This window comes from Schistocerca nitens, chromosome 3 (genome assembly GCF_023898315.1).
Source record: "Schistocerca nitens isolate TAMUIC-IGC-003100 chromosome 3, iqSchNite1.1, whole genome shotgun sequence".
Lineage (NCBI taxonomy): Eukaryota > Metazoa > Arthropoda > Insecta > Orthoptera > Acrididae > Schistocerca > Schistocerca nitens.
Window position 1 is genome coordinate 544,195,315 of NC_064616.1, and position 18,352 is coordinate 544,213,666.

The following is an 18,352-nucleotide window of genomic DNA, read 5'->3' on the forward strand; positions in this document are numbered from 1 at the left end:
TGCTGCATGATAACATAATTAAACCTTCAGAGTCTATGTTCCTGCCCTGTGATCCTCATGGGTTCAAATGGATCTGAGCACTATGGGACTTAACATCTTAGATCATCAGTCCCGTATAACGTAGAACTACTTAAACCTAACTAACCTAAGGACATCACACACATACATGCGCTAGGCAGGATTCGAAACTGCGACTGTAGAGATATAGCGGTTCCCGAGTGAAGCGCCTAGAACCGCTCGGCCACACCGGCCGGCCTGATCATCATGAAGGTCTGCACATGTCTGTTCTGAATGGACTACCTACAACTGAGCAAAATCGTTAATAATTATTTTTACCTACTGACACCCTGGACTATTAGAAAGGCGCAAACTATTTGTCAGCTATGGACATGGAGACAGGCTGCTGGAAAATAGAAGTTGACTGGGAACAGACTGCCTTCTTAACTTCTGCCAGTCTCTGTTGGTTCAACGTTATGATGATAAGACTGTGTAACTCTCCCATCACATTTGAATGCATGAATGCTAACATGCTTTGACATCGTAAATAGACGATGACTCTTTGTTATATGGGCAATACTGTCGTTCCTTCGGAGACATTTAAAAAACATCTAAGTTACCAGACAACTATGTTGAAGTGCGTTCAGTTGGAAGACATCCATCTGAATATCAAAAAGGGCCTCTTCACCAACAAAGAAATAAAAATCTTGGTACAGTTAATGAATGGCAAAGAAATCATCTCGATTTATAGAAAAATTAAATCAGTCACTCGTTCTTCTTGTGAAATGTTTCCTCGTAATGTGCCCATACTGCTATCGATTCATAATGGTTTTTGCATGAACGTGTATTCTTTGTAAGTACTACTCCAGGGAAAATTTTCTTGGAACGTAATATAAGAAAGGCCTTTCCTCTCCTTAAGGAGGCGCTAATACCTCCACTACTAGCAGTGCATTAATATTACAAAAACATCGCGACACAACTTCACATAGCTGCTAGCAAATGTGGGATACGTCCAGTTGAAATGCTAATTTAGGGAAGTACCGAAAAGGCAATAACTTATGCGTGCAGTGTACTTTGAGCCAGAGATGACCTAACCCACAACTGAGAAAGATTGCCTTACAGGTGCTTGGGCCATCAACAACTTCCAGTCGAATTAAGGTGGCGAATTAGTCACCGCTGTGATGGAACATTATTCTATATGCTAGGTGACTAGACAGAAAGATCAGTAGGATCAACTTGCGAGATGGGGACTGGCGCTTCAAGAGTACGATGTCACAGTGGTATACAAAAGTGGATGCAAACACAAGGACGCCTACTGCCTTTCAAGGAATCCTTTGATGGAACACAGCAGCATGGACGTAACCTTAGTGATCGATTTGTTAAATGACATTGCTGCTGAACAAACAGAAGATCCAGCACTGCTGAAAACGATAGATGCCTTGAAGGAGTAACCAGCCAACGAGAATCCCAATTAACGAACTGAAAATTGCATAAGAGAAACTATGATCCAGTGGAACAGAAATTATTGCTCACCATCCCAGCACGTCTAAGGCCAGCTGTCCTGAAGTATTTCCATGATGCCCCAACATTTGGTCTCCTGGGATTCGTTTAGGCTCAAGACAGAATCAACACAGGTATCACTGTCCTGATCTCTACCAATCCATTAGTCAGTGTGTGAGTTACTTTAGTGAATAATAGTGGCAGATGCATGTGGTACAATTATCTCCAGTGCATCTGGTACCACGTCTTCCGACAGTAGAGCCATTCCATGGAGTTTGAATCGGCCTATTGGCTAGGTTCCCGAAATCGTCCAACGGAAATTGATGGATAGTCAGCATTGAATCCTTCGCCCGCTATGCTGTCACCATGCTGGGCTGATTGCTGGAGCTCTGGAAATGTCGAAGTTACTTTTTGAAGATACCATTTTCAAGCACAGACTATCCCACGTGAAGTTCTCTTATTCACAGAAAAGTTTCCAAGTCGAGACTAGTATCAGAAATAATTTCACATTGCCAAACCACCCACAGGATGACAACTGCCATCCGATGTTTAAACCCCATTCGCTATTAAAGAGAGTGACAAATGATGCTGGCTAGTTACCTCTCTAGATATCTTACCCAGTTAACCACCATATGCCGGCCGCGGTGGTCTCGCGGTTCTAGGCGTGCAGTCCGGAACCGCGTGACTGCTACGGTCTCATGTTCAAATCCTGCCTCGGGCATGGATGTGTGTGATGTCCTTAGGTTAGTTAGGTTTAACTAGTTCTAAGTTCTAGGGGACTGATGACCTAATATGTTAAGTCCCATAGTGCTCAGAGCCATTTGCACCATTTAACCACCATAGCTGCACTGTTGACAACAGAGTTGATGAATGCTAATTTTCGGCCCAGCAATAGATCAGTGGGTTGTGTAATCACATAGTTACCTTAATTATGCACAGAGTGACTAGCTATAAAATGGAATTTATCAGCACAAATATATTTTGTTTAGTACATTGCCACGTACGTCAGTGAAAGTTACTCAAGATGCTACGACATTAATAATAAACACATAAAAAGACAAAACAGAAGTGAATTACGGTTGTCAGAGTTCAGAAAGGAAAACATATGATGGTAAATTCAGCTCACTAACGTGTTAAACTTTCCGAGAATCAAATCCACGACTAGACAACAGTGGCTGCATGCATACTTGGTATATGAGTCGGAATGCAACTGTGCCACCCCAGTACAATCTACCCGTGATATTATTACGGGGTATCAAATCCAGCGCGATATATACCACCTGTGCTACCAGTAAATTTCACTATCCTTGGACTATGAACGTTCTGGCTGCTGGTGGTGACGTTGATTCACTAAGTGTGCCTGTGTGGACGCCGCTGCTGCATTCTCCTCAGATCTGCTGCATTGTCCTCAGATAACATCTGAGCCACAAGTGTACCCTGCAGAGTCACCACTCAGAGCTGCGCGTGGAACATGCAGTGTGTCTGCCGAGTGTAAAGGGCGAAGAGACTGCTACAAACAGAGGCCGACGTATCCGCTCTGTAAGCAGTCTGAAGTCACTATATACGAAACTCAATCCGAAGATAAGTGAAATGCTCAGAGGGCGTCGATTCTGCAGACGTTTGCCGCCTTTAAAGTAGGAATTTCGAATCAGAAAGTAAAATTTTTTTTCCTCCAGTGAAAAAATTATGCAGGCGCTTCTGTACTTCCAACACTGTAAGAAGAAATGAGGCTCTTCAAATCAAATGTATTTAAACCGCTCTTCCACAAATTTGCGTCTAAAAATTTTATATCGTGATACTCCAGCCGATCCAGATGACTTATAACTAACTGCTGAATAGGGGGCCGAAGCTTGTGACCCTCATTATCAGGCCGGCCGCGGTGGTCTCGCGGTTCTAGGCGCGCAGTCCGGAGCCGTGCGACTGCTACGGTCGCAGGTTCCAATCCAGCCTCGGGCATGGATGTGTGTGATGTCCTTAGGTTAGTTAGGTTTAAGTAGTTCTAAGTTCTAGGGGACTGATACCCACAGGAGTTGAGTCCCATAGTGCTCAGAGCCATTTGAACCATTTGAACCTCATTATCAGGGACTCCCTGTCTCTGTTACAAAGCTTTCTAGATCGATAACTCGTCCAGAATGTTTTCTTTTAAGAATTACTCAAAAACTGTCTATTTTCTCAAATTCTCTTTCCACTAGAAAAGCGTTTCGCAGATTGTATTCAGTAGTATAAAGTTACAGAATGCATGACACTAACAGTCTCTCCAGGAAGCGGAGTCTACTTGTCCTGTTCTATAGCTATGTCTTGCAGAGTTACAGTTACGCAGTTTTCAAAGACCCCATTTCTTATATAGTACAGGCTGAAATGGTGAGTTTAGGTGATCTCTAACACTTTGTGTGTCCTCTCTTCTGGCAAATATGACAGTCCATCGACAATAATACTCGGTTTCTCCTGGCACATACATAATAGAGAAACCAAAGTCCTGCAAATAGGCTACCCAATGGGTTAACATACTACAGGTGAGTTTGAGTATGAAAAGGAATTCTAATATGTGGTGGTATGTTGATAGCCTCATCTTTCATCCAAACAGGGAGTAGCAGAAATTTTTAAACTGCCAACCACGGCTAAGGCCTCGAGCTTGGTCAGGGGGGAATTTATCTCGCTTACCACCAATACTCTACCTCATAAAGTAAAAATCAGTCTGCTGGTCAAGATGTGCTAATACTGGTGCATTTATTAGTGTCCCTGAATGTGCTTGAAAATCATTCTAAGCTATTTCGTTCCAAATCCACGGAGTCTGTTCTCCTGTAAGTGCACAGTCTCCTAGCGCTGCAAACGGGTCTATATTTATGAATGTATTGCAAAAATTTATTACAACAAGGAACCCTGTAAAGTCCTTCCATGTCTGAGGCGTAGGAAACTGGGTAGCGGGCTGTAATTACTGTGGGTTAGGACTGATCATTTCTGCCGTTGCAACGTATGTGCTCCAAAAGTTTAACTTCTGTTGTGCCAAAAAATGACTTTTCCAGGTCGACAAGTGCCCCATGATTTTTCAATGCACTAAGTAAGTCATTCAAGGGTCCTTCCAAGTTCTCTTAGCGATTAAGAGGCCATCGACATAGCATGTGATGTCTTCTCTTACGACCTCGTCAAAAATTCCATTCAATCTGTGGATTAATTATGCCTAAAACATTTTTAGGCCAAAAGGCAACTGGCGAAATTTCTAGTTGAGGTCTGACATTAGGACGCCATGTGCTTCAGGATGGGTGTAACTGGCGTTGCCAGAAAGTTTATTGAAGGCCTACTGACGAAAAACCTTAATCTTTGGAACCTCTGTATCAGTTCTTCCAGCTTTTTGGGGTCTGTTTATTTTCAAAGTTATTATTGTATTGGTATGTTTAGAATCCAGTACCAAGTGGACCGATCCATCTCCTCAACGAAACGTAACGGGCTGTTGTTCTTAGACACTGCATATTCTACACTACTGGCCATTAAAATTGCTATACCAAAAAGAAAACCAAATGATAAACGGGTATTCATAGGACAAATATATTATACTAGAACTGACATGTGATTACATTTTCACACACTTTGGGTGCATAGATCCTGAGAAATCACTACCAAAAACAACCACCTCTGGGCGTAATAACGGCCTTGAGACGCCTAGGCATGAGTCAAACGGAGCTTGGATGGTGTGTACATGCAGCTTCAACACGATACCACAGTTCATCAAGAGTAGTTACGGCGTATGGTGACGAGCCACTTGCTCGGCTACAATTGACCAGACGGTTTCAGTTGGTGAGAGATCTGGAGAATGTGCTGGCCAGGGCAGCAATCGAACTCTTTCTGTATCCAGATAGGCCTGTACAGGACCTGCAATATGCGGTCGTGCATTACCTTGCTGAAATGTAGGGTTTCGTATGGATCGAAAGAATGGTAGACCCACGGGTCGTAACACATCTGAAATGTAACGTCCACTGTTCAAAGTACCGTCAATGCGAACAAGAGGTGACCGAGACGTGTGACCAATGGCACCCCATACCATCACGCCGGGTGATACGCCAGTATGGCAGAGACGAATACATGCTTCCAACGTGCGTTCACAGCGATTTCGCCAAACACGGATGCGACCATCATGATGCTGTAAACAGAACCTGGATTCATCCGAAAAAATGACGTTTTACCATTAGTGCACCCAGGTTCGTCGTTGAGTACACTATCGCAGGCGCTCCTGTCTTTGATGCAGCATCAAGGGTAATCGCAGCCATGGTCTCAGAGCTGATAGTCCATGCTGCTGCAAACGTCGTCGAACTGTTCGTGCAGATGGTTGTTGTCTTGCAAACGTCCCCATCTGTTGACTCAGAGATCGAGACGTGCCTGCACGATGCGTTACAGCCATGCGGATAAGATGCCTGTCATATCGACTGCTAGTGAAACGAGGCCGTTGGGATCCAGCAGGGCGTTCCGTATTACCCTGCTGAACCCACCGATTCCATATTCTGCTAACAGTCATTGAATCTCGACCAACGCGAGCATCAATGTCGCGATAGGATAAACCGCAATCCCGATAGGCTGCAATCCGACCTTTATCAAAGTCGAAAACGTGATGGTACGCTTTGCTCCCCGTTACAGGAGGCATCACAACAACGTTTCACCAGGCAACGCCGGTCAACTGCTGTTTGTGTATGAGAAATCGGTGGGAAACATTCTTCATAACAGCATGTTGTAGGTTTCGCCACCGGCGTCATTCATGTGTGAATGCTCTGAAAAGCTAATCATTTGCATATCACAGCATCTTCTTCCTGTCGGTTAAATATCGCGTCTGTAGCACGTCATCTTCGTGGTGTAGCAATTTTAATTGCCAGTAGTGTATTATCCCTTCTCGTAACATTCTCAATATTTCCTGATGCTCTTTTTCTCGCTGAGCTAATGGGAAAGCATACAGAGTTACAAAGAATGTTTGGTGTTACTTGTCTCTCATTAACAAGTCCTGGCAGTGGTCGGTTGCACATGTCTTCAGCAGGAATACACCACGATTTTCATGTAGGATTGTGCGTAGTTCTTCTGTCTTTTGCTCCTATGTTCATGACCCGATTTACCCGTTCGTGAATGGTAAGCTCAGTTTCTCTTCTCATTTGTTCTTATTCAGTCCTCGAATCGTCATCCTCTTCTATCCCCTCATAACTATTCTCAAAAAATGGTTCAAATGGCTCTGAGCACTATGGGACTCAACTGCTGAGGTCATTAGTCCCCTAGAACTTAGAACTAGTTAAACCTAACTAACCTAAGGACATCACAAACATCCATGCCCGAGGCAGGATTCGAACCTGCGACCGTAGCGGTCTTGCGGTTCCAGACTGCAGCGCCTTTAACCGCACGGCCACTTCGGCCGGCAGCTATTCTCAGTCTGCCTATTATGACAGTCCACACAACGATGCAAACAACCTCCCAGACTTTGTGAGCGAATAGCTTGTTTCTCAAATCACAATTGTACCTTTCCTGCTCCTTGCAATGTAACTTCGGCACATACCACGTCAAGTAATTCAGCACAGTCACTCAATGTGTCCATTAATTTTATGAGATTAGCTGCCAATTTACAAACCACGAAGGAAATTCCTGTCAACATATGTCCTACATACATTGATTCAAGCCTTACTTGCTTAAGCACGTCAGTGATATTTTCCAGTGATAGGACCTCAAATTTTAATTTATCTCAGGGATAGCGCTGGTCACCTATGATTTGTTTTACATCTGTTAAATGCCATTTCTGCAATCGCCAATCTCTATTGTTTCGTCTTCCACCATGCATATCTCTATTATTTTTCCCATGATTGTTCCCGTAACCTTCATTCATCTAATGGTTTCCATTTCTGGTGTTCCCTTAACCTTCATTCATCTAATGGTTTCCATTTCTGGAATATCCGTTCATGTAATTATAATATCTTGCCTTCACTAACATATCGTTTTTCGAAAGTGTCCTTCATAATCGTGCATCCGTGCGCAGCTTTGCTGAGCGTTAAAAGCAAACTCAGGTTCACGTTACATGTTACAGAAAGCATTTATGTCAACATTGCATCTCCCAGCTAAAAATTTATGGTAATGAAGAGGAAGTGTGGTATAGAAGTGCTTGATTACCGCCCCAGTTCGCATGGCATGTCCAGAAACTGATATATCTTGATCGTGAATTCTAAGAATTTTACTGGTCTCTTCAATTCTGATACTACATAATCTTACACTGGTCTGTGTTGTTGACTCCATGGTGTAGTTTTGAAATTGCTTCATGACTATTCTTGTCAGTGTGTTTACTAGATGTAAACGCTTCATTCACTACCCTTTTTGCTTCCTCTGCTTTGTTTGCCGCCTGATTCACATTTTCCTGAGATTCCTCTGCAATTTCCTGAATTTTTTTGGTTACTATCCTTATCTCTCGAATACAGTTCCTTAAACTCTTTTCTTTCTTTTTATTTTTATTTCTAACCTTCTCCACCATGTCTTTAGTTTCTTGTCTACTCTTCTCCACCAAATTTTTATTTTTTTTCTGGTCTTCCAACTGTGCTTCACTTTGTTTTAAAAAGTCTTTTAAGTCGAACTGATAACCTCCTTCCTTACTACTCCAATCTGTTGAATGTGGCGAGTCAATGTCAACTGCACCAAGTTTCAGTTCCTGTTACTCCGTCGGATTACGTTTAATTACCACTGCTTTGACATATAGCAGTACAGCCTTTTTCGTAACCTCTTGCATATTCTCATCCTTCAAACTGTCCTTGTTTCGTAATTGGCGGTTATTTGCAATGTTACAGTCATGCTCATCACCAATCGCATGTGACTGCTCTGCTGGATGAACTGTATGTTCCTCTCCTGCCTCACGTAAATTCATATTTCATGCAGTTCCACCATATTATCAATTTTAATACAATTCCGTTCTAACTCGCGACGTGCCTTACTCCTTGTTAACATTCAAGATTTAATTAACCTAACTCCTATACATAAATTACTACATCTCTCCTACCATGTAAAGGAAAAAGAAGAAACCATCAGCCTCTCATATTCTACTCAGCTGTCCTACATATAACAATTCTCCTCCAAAATTTCATTTCTGGCTTGCAGAATGGTGAATCCTCAGTTGTCGGAAAGAACCCAAAAGAGCTTTATCAGAACCTACAGGAAAGAAAAATACAAATTGGTAAAAGGCGCCAGCTTGGACTACAATAAATGCACAAAAATTTGTTGCCTCTTCGTTTAGTCACCAAAGTATGTGTAAACTTTATACAACTGAAATTCTAAGTACCCACAAATTACGATACTACTTTGATCTTTGAAGCTGAATATTTTCCTCACAGTCGAAGATCAGTCGTACACCTTGTCAGACTAAATGAACTGCGCAATTAACGTAACTGACTGCTTCCCAGAGAATCCTAAACTCAATCCTGGTACAGAGACGCCCATTTTATGCAAAAGACTGCCATGAGAGACTTCCTTAACCCTCAAAACCAAATTTGGGCACACCACTTCATAAAGAAATTGCCTATATATACTTGTGCACAAAGTTAAACGGATAACAAGAAAATTAACGCCCTAGCCTTAGCTCTTTATGTGGATAATTTAGAAAACAAACATCTCACTCTGACTAACGCCATCTGACTGGAGAAAAACTTTGGTACAGATTCTGAGCTGATTGCAGATACCTCCCAGGATACACATTATTAACCTACAGAAAAATAAACTATGATTAAAATCAATATTCACATTTATTCCTAAACACGTTTATGGGCTCAACGTATTAATGGATTATCAAAACCTGTGATAATTAGCTCAAATGCAATTAATGTAGAGGGTGAATGGAAATCAGTGTCACTCCCTTAACAACTATTACTATCACATCTCCAAAGAATTTTTTCTCTCCTGGTGTTCAGCGATAGCTTATGACTATTGAATCACATACTGGTTGATTGAAACAGTGACTAGAAGTCGACGATTAAAAATCCAGGAAACCACACATTCATTACCAGTGCAAACGAGATGAGAGGCGATCGTCCAGAATTCCATAAGCGTGGAACCTATTTCACTACTTTGCCGGTGCTGCCAATTATGCTCACCATAAGTAAGTCTGGGATGTGCCGAGCGGCGTTGTGGAGACGTGCAGGTCGTTTCCAGACGATGGAAGCGACAGCACCTGAGCAGAACTCAGAGAGATGGCACCCTCTACTGTGCTGATACGCCAAGTCTATGCAGAAACCTTTACGTCCAACCAGCCAGCACTTCTCCGATGTCGACACCTTAATGTCCTACTGGACAGTAATTCTCCGATGTGGGCAACTTCAAGTTCTACCAGCCAGTGCCTCTCATGCAACGCTATATCCTGAGTATTCCTTGCCGTCAAAACGGTGCCAGTGGTCTATCGCCAAATAAGAGACCACTACAGTCCCACAACGAGCATTCTCTTCAACAGAGAGTCCTGCTAAAAATAGATCGCCTTAGCCAGCCTCCAATGTAAACATAAAGCTCTCCTCAACTACCTGAAAATATTCATTTCAAAACTGTGATCTCATGTCACACTTCTTTAAACAATCCACACGTTCTCCCACGAATCTCCATAGCCCACAGCTGGATTTAAGAAATTCAGAGGCTAGACATGGTTTGCGGTGTGAGTGGGCGATGTTTTTGGGGCTAGGTATCTGTAGGGGGTTCGACGTGCGGGAGGATGAAAAGCAAAGATAAACTACCAAAGAAACGAGGGCTTGGTGATGATACAGAATTTAACTTACGCAAAGACCTCATTCCAGTTTCAGACAGCGTTTCGTAGCGAGCCTTTCTTCATTTATATTGAGTAGTGCAGGTCGCCACGTTTGCTCAAGTACTGTTTCAGTGTTTGCATAGGTATTGTGTTGCCAACCAGTGCCTGATAATCACTTCACAGCTGCTCTCTGTGACACATCTTGAGTAGCAGCTTATTCGAAGAATGTGATAAACCCATCTTGCACAGTAAGGACACTGGTCATGATACTGTTAAAGTGACAGTTGCCAGTATGCTTTATTCTGTGAACAGCCATAATGAGGATGTGCCGGCCGGTGTGGCCGAGCGGATCTAGGCGCTTCAATCTGGAACCGGGCGACCGCTACGGTCGCAGGTTCGAATCCTGCCTCGGGCATGTATGTATGTGATGTCCTTAGGTTAGTTAGGTTTAAGTATTTCTAAGTTCTAGGAGACTGATGACCTCAGATGTTAAGTCCCATAGTGCTCAGAGCCAATTGTACCATTCTTTATGAGGACTTACTTAATGTGGATATTGAGGCAGAAAATAATGAACGAGCCAGGCCGGTAGACAATCAACAAGTTATTGAATGAATTGTGTCTACGGAAAGTAGAATCACAAGAATCTTAGCGAAAGATGTTTCCACTCAAAAGACCTCTACACAATCTGACGAGAAAATTTGATAGTGCTGCTATCAGTATACAACACTACCGCTTACTGTTAATATTTAATGTTGCCCCTGTGAAAGGATTTTTGTTTTGTGACCGTGACGGTGTGTAATGGTAGCGTTCCCCTACGGATTTCTGCCGAAAGGAATCACTAGATAAACAGGAACCGAACTAAGGTTCTATTAGTGATCAAGTAAACTGTAATCACGTGACAGGAAACGGTCGACAGGATAATTAGCCAAAGCTGTACACAGCGCTATCATGGTTCAGAAAGGAAGTTGACTATTTCGGTTGACTTTACTTGACACTGAAGTCCTGTTTTTCTGATAAGATACAAAACAGTACACAATTTAGAAAATAATGTACCAGTGATAAGACATGGACTACAAATGAGTATTAATAAGTTAGGCAACAACTGACTCTCAAAACACTTCCTATCTATACATTACAGTGGGAAGATAATGTTAATTATAGGAAAATCGTTCCTAATGGTGGCGCACTACTGACTTGAACAAGCGTTTTTTTTTTAGTTTATTTATAAGAAAACACCGCTGTTGAAATAATTACGAAGTAGGGGTATCTACTGCTTACTGTTTGCATTCTCAAGGAACATTCACATCGTTATATTATTTAGGTCAATTGGAAGGTGTAACACATAGATAGTATGGTTTGAATATTTCTAACTCGTTGCTTATTCTTGATTGATGTTATTGTAACACCACATTTAAATCTGACTCAACTATTACCATGAGGACCCAGAAAATAAGCTGTCGGTAGACTCTGATAGATGCTGAACACTTTAGTCACAAAAAAAAATGGTAAACAGTGTCAACCACATAACACATTAAATTGTAGACACTATTATTCCAAAAAAAGTCCTTCAACTCAATACATTAAATCTTGTCTTAGTAACTGCACTGCAATGAAACTTTGACTGTTCATTTATGCAAACTAAGTGGAGCATATCAAAACGATTGCTCACTATATAATTATGCACTTCGAAACTTCAAAAAATCTCTAACATTTGTTAAAGAAGGTAACTGCTTTTTAGTTCAGTAAAATAATGTACTCGGATTTATCGTAGCACTTGGGATAGACTCCTGTCTAGGTAAATAACTAAGCATAAACACAGTGGCTCAACAGAGAGTTTACAGAACACAAAATTATTATTGAAAACAAAACCACAAAACTCGTCCACGCCCTTACACAGTACTCAACTGATAATTTTAAATGAGGACTGTGGCAGCGTCAATCTGCTGCGCTATTCAAAAAAGGACGTGAATGTATTTATGGCTCTTCCTGTGCCAAAAGCTCTGATAATTCTCTTCTTAGCTTCGGATTTTCATTGTGCAAAGCTAACCAGAGAATGCCATGAATAATAAGCCGCATTACTTTCGCATCCTAGACGATATTACATAATCTTGCAGTCATTCTCCCCTCATTCAGTCCACAAGATGACTGCTTACTAGCCACCGACTTACTCATGCCGTAGACGAGCCTTGCAGTTCGACCACCAGATCCACCTTTTTCTATTCCCGCCTACCCAATTCCGTTGCGCAGTGACTTCCATCCAAGTTTTACATGATTAAAAACCTATTTTCCCTATGCATGATCCAATATTACAAGAGCAGTATTAACCTTTACATTCTTTTACAGCACACTACTTTGGAATTTACATCCATAAATTAATTACAATAACATAAATTATCATAAATAATGAAAAAAATATTTACACGGATGTTGCATGAAAGAGCATAGTTATATGGAAGTCGCATTAAATAAAAACAGATAAAGAAGTTAGGTAAGTCCATTATACGTAATTTCGATAACTGTGTTTCAAGCACAGCTGCTAATGAAAGAGATGCTCTAGTTATTGAAAACACGACAAACCAAATTACTGTGGCCCTTGCTATGTATAGGATGGGTCAAATAAAACTGACCCAGACAAGTGGATACGATTGGAAGTAAATATATGCATATAACCACGCCACGTGCGCGCACACCACATGTACGTCCGCCACGTTATCCACACCGCTTCCGATCGTAGTGCGCGCTGAGTCAGTGTGAATGGAGCAGTACGAAGTAGGCGATTGTGCTCACAGTTTAGCAGTGGGAAGCCGTTGTGGAGTGTTACGTGACAACAAGTTGTGGAAACGGTATGGCCAGTTGTTCGCTGAGAAATTTAGTGGTGTTAAAGTGCCAGCAAAGAATGCCATGCAACGCTTAGTCCCACAAAGGCATCAGGCAAGAACTGTTTTGAACAAGTCAAAAATTATTCCGAAACTTTCCACAGAAATTGTGGCTGCGTTCACCAGAAAACGCTTAAGAGTCCTAACAAATCAACTATTTTCCTTTACTCTATCTTGTTTCCTGGTACCCAGAAACTTAGTTTTCCAGCCACTTTTATTTGTATCGCCCTACAAGTACTGAAAGAGAAACGGTGTTGGTAAGATTACATCCAATGCCAGTTGGTAAATTAGTGTACTTGGCTCATACAGAAACTAAAGGTAATATTATTAATTTTCGTAAAATTTACGATTGCAGTAGTGTATGAAACAGGACATTTTATACCTAATTTTATATGTAACATACCATTGGAGATCTAATAACTTGTAATTTACTAATGAATAACCTAATACTTGTCTTCCTTTGAGAAAAATTTGAAGTAGTAACATTTACTACGATTTAGTACCAATGAAAATTTTTCATTACTTCAGGGCTGTATGGTTGATATTAGTTCTGCCCGTGACATCAGGATCGAAGTGGAAGGAATGACGGCAGTCTCAGCGAAACATTTACTATAATCAGATGTATTTGGAAACCAAAATTTTGTGGAACTCGCATCTACTTACGTGAGGCGTTAGCAGAGTGTTATTCGAAGAGTAACTTTGTAATTTGATCAACAGAAAATACTTTCTGAAATCGAATCTTCTGTTTAAGTGATTAGCGAGAAAGTATCCTCCAAGAAAATACTTTGTGAAGAGGATTCACCTACTAGCTGGAAATAAAACACAAGGTCTGACTTTTAATTCACAGATTTTTCAAAACATGTTTATCTCCCAGAGACTAAGTGTGAATTGCATCCATATCGTACGCCTGCCTACCAATTTGACAAATGCCTCAGGTTCGGGCGTATTAGCAGGAAATGCCGTAGTCTCGAGCGATGTAGTAAATGTGGCAGAGGACACCAGTTAAGTGACTGTATAGCTACTAATTTAATGTGTTTGCATTGTTTTGGAGGACACCTGGCTACAGTTAAACTGTCCTGTTTTATACTGGTAGCACAAGTGAAGCGAGTTTGTCACACTCAGTAACATTTCGTTCAAAGAAGCTGAGGTCAGATTCTGTGAAAATTATTTGCCGTTGTCACAGGAGACTCTATGATTGACAGTAACTATTGACATATATTCAATTCTCAAGTGTGAGCTGACATTTTTAGTATACAGAATTATAGCTCATTCCATCCTTTTCATTGTCCTGTTCATGATCAAGCTGGTTTCTCTTGTCCCATCGCTACCTGAACACCTTCCCCTGACATTCATGCGCACAAAGTGTTTCCAATAAATCGACAGTTTAGTGGACGTGATAGATTCCAGAGTATTCCACACTCAGGAAGCTTGAATGCTGTCTCTCATGTGGAGACGATCTGTCGGAAATAATGTCATCCGTCAGACACTGGAACAATTAGAGGTAGTAATCAACCCACAGACTACGCCTAGTGTCTTATATTTATTATTGTGTGATACTCTCTACCAGGGCTGGGTTAGACATCAAAGCTTTCCTTATAGGAATTATAAGGATAATCGTGGTTTTCAGGATCACTCAGTGGAGTGTTCTGTCAGCCAGTCAGCCATAGCCAATACACAGAGCCTGCTACGAGAACCTCGAAAAAAGCTTGTTTTTCCGAAACGTGGGTCTAACTGGACGGACATATCAATTTAGAAGATTCCCTATTATTAGGAACTACAGACCAGACGGGAAAGGAAGAGCTGCTATCCTGGTACGGAAAGAGGTTACTTTTTCTGAAATATGGATCAAATCCACTATCACAGTGCTGACTGCAGTAGTACGAATTAAATAAGTTCTGTATCGTTTACTATGTTATCGGGCTATTGATCCCCGAGTACGGAGATGAGCGAAGCAGTCCCAGTTCTCTGTGGGGTCTTCAACGCCCACAGCACGAGTTGAAGCAATTCGTACACAAAACCTTTGCGTATTTAATATAAGACAAATAGCTTATTTTCTTCAATTATGGTTATCCTCAATTATGGCGTCTCTCGCCCCCAAAACTGACTCTGTTGTAGATCTCACATCACGCTCGCCAGTAATCGTCAGTGTTTCCACTTGATCGATACGGTATGACACATTAGAATCAATTATTTCCATGTTATTCTGACGATAGAAGCATCACTGGAACTTTAACAAAACATACTGACAGTCATACAAAAAAGCAATAGAGAATATGATTGCCGAAGTGCCATAAACGGGCACGGTACACGTAACCTACTATTTATTCTTCAAAGTATTAAATGGTGTGGAGATCTCCCTATCCCCAAACGACATCCTAATTTGCTACAGATTAGAAACTTCGTTATATGATGAAATACGAGGGTTATCGAAAAGTAAGGAACGATCGGTCGCGAAGAGGAAACCCCAGTGAAGATCCGGTGAAGTTTAGGACAGGTGTGTTGGCAGTGTCTCCTAGTATGCCCGTCGATCGTGTTACGTCGTTCTTTTTACCTGTGAGCACATAGGGAGCACATAAAGATACCTAGAACAACAGTGTCTCCCACCAAGTACGAGGACCTGGTGTGAAATTTCGCGTAAGCTATGCAGCCAACATTACGTAACCGTCGGGCGCTGTCTTCTTCAAGATAATTCTCAACCGCATTCTGCAGGGTTATTGAAGGTGCTCCTGCATCGTTTTCAATTGGGAATGTTTAATTACCCACAATACATCCCGTAGTTGACTCCCTCTGAGTTTCAACAACTCTGCTCACATGAACCGCTCTCTATGAAGACAACATTTTGGGAAAGACAACCAGTTGTAGGCCAGCGTAGAGAATTGGCCGAAAGCACTGGTGGCTGCTTTCTATAACGAGGGTATTGGAAAGTTGGTACAACGCTAAGACAAAAGCCTAGGTCCGATCGGCGACTATGGAGATAAGTAGCTGAGAGGGGTAGCGAACTGTTACCAATAAAAAAGTTTTGATTTTCACCGTGGTATCCATTTTGTACCTACCATTCCTTACTTTCCGAGTTGTCCTCGTACGAAAATTTCTCGAGTGATACCCCATCTTTGATCAGTAATTAGATAGTACAATATTTCCTCATCTTGGTAAGATTATCTGTAGTACCAGGAGATAGGCGCTCAATCTAAGAGACATTTTAAAAAGTTATAATTTATAGCTGGATAAGTGATTGTGAAAATTTGAATAGAGATACCAAGAGGTCAGATATGTGGAGCGCAATAAGTAAGCTCAGAAACTGTAACTGGAACCTCGACAAAAGCGAAATGAATGGCAACTGGTTGGAAGATGTGCTTAACAACTTGGGTACTCCTTATGTCTTCTGTCCTGCTACTTCCTCAGTAGTCATAATATTCGACCCTTTCCTGTACTGATGGTTTCAGTTGAGAGAGTTAAAGAAAGTACGGAAGTCATTGACGAATACTACCCGAAGAATCGATTATGTTCACTATGCTACGCTCTGCGGCGTGCCAGATCGTGCACTGAATACACTTCTATGAATTTTGAACAACCTATAGGTGAAAATTCTATCCAGGAAACAGATAGAAAACCATCCACAGCTGTGTGCAGCATCCATTCTGCCCCTCTCGGAGTGCGGCATCAGAGCCCGACGCAAACCAATGGCAAGTGGAGCCGTTCTTCTGTTGAACTGCCATTGCATATCTGCGGTTGGCACAGCACGCAGGAATCGCCTTACCCATTGTCGGTACATGGAATGAAATGTCTAAAAGTGTCAGGATGGAAGAAAAGGAAGTAATATCCTACATATGAATTTAATCTGAGATGTAATTGATTTGTATATCAAATTGACAACAATTTGCATTTAAAAACATGGCTAATTTGAACGAAAACGTATCGCCAGAATGAAAAGACACGTGGCATTCTGCTTCGCTGCTTTTCACATTGGCTGATCACATATCTCATTTAGTCAAGGAAACAGAAAAAAAACAGTACATGGCTGCAGATTTATTTGCGAAGGGAGTAGCGCAGTAGTAAATTAATCAGACTCCCACGATAAATGAAAGACAATCTTGCGCTCATAGGGTCGGAATCGAAAATCGGAAATCTTTGTCCTGTACTGTGGACAGCAGGAGACTCAGTCTGTGCCGTCGACGGTAGGACTAAGACAGCGAAGTAGACCTATCTCGAATTCCTTTCAGATAATATTTAGAAAACTCGATATTCACTATTAAAATTTTATGGAAAATTTGTTTCGCACAATCATTTCAAGTTGAAGTGGTTAAATTAATCTTTATTAGGCCCACTTTGTTCATGTGTATACTCACAGCTCAAGATATCAAGAGACTTCAGCAATAAGATGACCATTTTTTCTCCTAACTGAAATATTCCAAGCAGTTTTACCAACCTCCATATGGTTCAATTTTTACGGCAAAAACGATTCGAGAGCTTCTCATATCTGGTTGATAAGCAGCATTCCAGAAATTACTGATTTGTTTCAGACTCAAAAAACGTAATGCTACTGATTAATACCTTTCATGGAAAAGTAAAATTCATATTCAAATACTGGATGTCTCACGAGAATCATTGCTAAATAAACGAATGGGTATGAGAATACACTTTCTACAGTCTCCAGCTTCGGTGGAACTGGTTTACAATTATAAGAGCGACTAGATGGCAAAGTTTGCCTGTGTTTTTGGTCTTGTCATGAATGCTAGTCTGCCAACTTCATATTTCATGCTGTAGATGCGGAAACTGACCGAAGAAGCATGTGCGGACTGGGCTAGCGCCAATAAATCAGCTATAGATATGGACTACACTGCGGTAGTACTAATAATATGAAACTTCTCTCGTGCTTTCAATAATTATAGGTGAGCACGAAGTTGAAAACAAACTACCTACAAATGCTTAGTAACTATAGTTCAAATTGTTACCACTTATATCCGATAGGCTCAAGGATAACACATTGTGCGGCTATCAGAAGACAGGAGATATAAACCACTTCCTATTTTTCTGCAGTTTCTTGGAAGCACAACAAATCTGTTTATTTAAAAACATTATAAAATTTAAGGTGTCCCTTTCAAAAATTGCTCCTGTATTTTTGTGTCATGAAAATGCTTAAATATGTTGATAGTCCTTTTTATAGGAGATAGTAATGTGCTTATCAGAAAGTTGGTGTCCTTTCTGTAACTGCATAAACCCTCTAACCTCCAGGTGTACCCTTCGCAATCTC